The sequence below is a fragment of the Myotis davidii genome, unplaced genomic scaffold (genome assembly GCF_000327345.1).
Source record: "Myotis davidii unplaced genomic scaffold, ASM32734v1 scaffold5009, whole genome shotgun sequence".
NCBI lineage: Eukaryota > Metazoa > Chordata > Mammalia > Chiroptera > Vespertilionidae > Myotis > Myotis davidii.
The window spans coordinates 6,056-8,317 of NW_006300256.1; the positions used below are offsets into that span (position 1 = coordinate 6,056).

A 2,262-nucleotide genomic window follows, 5' to 3' on the forward strand; every position below is an offset into this window, starting at 1 on the left:
CTCTGAGCCCTGGGTCCCCTGGCTCTTGGATCTCTAAGGAGGTGCTAATTTAGCCTCTTCCTGAGGCTACCCAGCAGGAGCTACAGAGAGATCTGCAGATTCCTCTTCTTTGTTTGAAGTTTGGAGGTGCCCAGATGAGGCCCAGCTGTGAAGCAATGCAAGCTGCTGTGGGGCCTTGGGCCTTCTTTTGGATGTTCTGGGTCTCTCTGACCCAGCTGCAGTTAGTTAGGTAATTTTAGATTGCATAGGGCCAGGGCATTCATATGCAAAAGCCTCTGAGCACAACTTGGGTGAGGCAGGGTTTCAGGGAATCAACAGGTGGAGGAAACAGCTATGGCTAATCCTCAGTCCTTCCTTAAGTTGCCCAAGGTCTCACTGTTTTGCGCTAATTGCTGCAAGCACTTCTGAGAGAAAGCCGTCCTCAAGTTCTGCCTGATGCCTGACAGTCCAGTTTCTCCCCATATGAGTCTTGGTCCCCAGAGACTCCCCTGGATATGGCATTCATAACAGTGGGGAGCTTGTGTCTCCCTCCCGAGTGAGAAAGACAGCCGCATACTCAGTTGTGAGCCATTGCTGCATGCGCCTCTGTACCTCTTCACTTTACTTCCACACCTCTTCTGAGTCTTAGTGTGCTTTTCTCTTTCCTTCTAGTTGTAGAATTTACACTCGGCCAGCCTTCCTGTTGTTCTGGATGGTGTCTGTTTTGTCTTTTAGTTGTATTCTTGAAGTGGTTGTGTGAGGCAGCAATTTCTGGTGTTTACGTATGCCACCATCTTGGTTTCCCATAATCTCTATATCTTTTCTGTCATTCTTCATTTGTTACCAGAGTAATATTTAACTTTTGTAGGATATTTTGGGTCTCACTTATGAAGTAACAAACTTCATAAGGAGGAAATACAATAAATGTGAAAATAGACTACACTGAACACGTGGCCATCTTGTGGAAGCCATCTTGTGATGACATCACATCAGGACCACCTAGGCTTTTATTAGTATATATATTGTCAACAAAAAGCTTGCTTTCAATTCTATATTCTTAAGACTGTGCTATCGACAGTTGTGATCATGAGTCCTTGTGCACGTGAAATATACACCTGTTATTAAATCCTTTATTGAAACAATCCCTTCACCAGGAGATTCACAAGCATTTTCCTTTTAAACCTTTGATAGAAAACAACTAGCTTCTACCACTTTAAGTGAATGCAGCACTTGTTTAGGATGCAGATTTCCAGGCCAATGCAGCTTTGGTTCAGTAGGTCTGGGCTTCAGCCTAAGAAATTACTTTTGTAAGATCCACTCTAGGTGATTCCTTGAACCCCATTTGAGAAGCATACCCCTGTGAGATGCTGTACCACTTTGCACACAACTGCTTCCATTTTGAAAAATGACTGGCTTTCCTAATAAGGAAATATCACCTCTTACCTTTTATCTGTGCCGTTAGTTAAACTCGCAGGGAGAAAACTGAATAGCAAACACCTGGGGTGAAAGGTGCACATCACCTGGCAGTGATGGGCGCTCAGGGTGTACATGGCAGTCACATCCCTGCCTCTGAAGAAGACATTCTCATATAGTTGAGGTAGGCACCCTGTGATATTATCATTGAAACAGCACACATTAATTTGGAACAAATGCAAATAATGCTTTTAATAGAAATGTATCTGTGTTCTGATCCATCTTTTTTAATTTTTTTAAATATATTTTATTGATTTTTTTACATAGAGGAAGAGAGAGGGATAGAGAGTTAGAAACATTGATGAGAGAGAAACATGGATCAGCTGCTTCCTGCACACCTCCTACTGGGGATGCGCCCACAACCAAGGTACATGCCCTTGACTGGAATCAATCCTGGGACCTTTCAGTCTACAGGCCGACGCTCTATTCCCTAAGCCAAACCAGTTAGGGCATGATCCTTCTTAATTCCTCTATGGAATACCCAAAGATCTGTGCAACATGACTTTAAGTATAGGGGCAAAATAAAACATATTAAGGCCACTATTTGAACAAATTATGATTAAAAGGCATTTTATGGGTACTTCCATATGAAAAAACACTGGGGTGCATTTTTATTAAATCATATAATAATTTTCACATAAATTATTGCCAAGAAAACTCACTCCTAGCTTGGCTTCTCCCTGTTGCCTGACATGCTATGAAAATACCATGTCTTAAAAATAATGATGTATGGTCTCTTTTCAAAACACTTTCTTAACAAACATCCCCCTCTCACAAGAGTTCTGTAAGGGAAGCTGGAGACATGCTTGG

General features: G+C 42.2%; 1 long non-coding RNA gene across 1 annotated transcript in view; it reads right to left on the reverse strand.

Annotated features, from left to right (window-relative positions):
- Window positions 1-1,164: 1,164 nt before the first annotated feature.
- The window catches only part of LOC102753842, a 6,077-nt gene continuing 4,979 nt past the window's right edge, over window positions 1,165-2,262 (reverse strand). Inside the window, exon 3 of the long non-coding RNA XR_436335.2 lies at window positions 1,165-1,585. This is a non-coding gene — a long non-coding RNA (uncharacterized LOC102753842). The remainder of the gene's footprint in view (window positions 1,586-2,262) is intronic.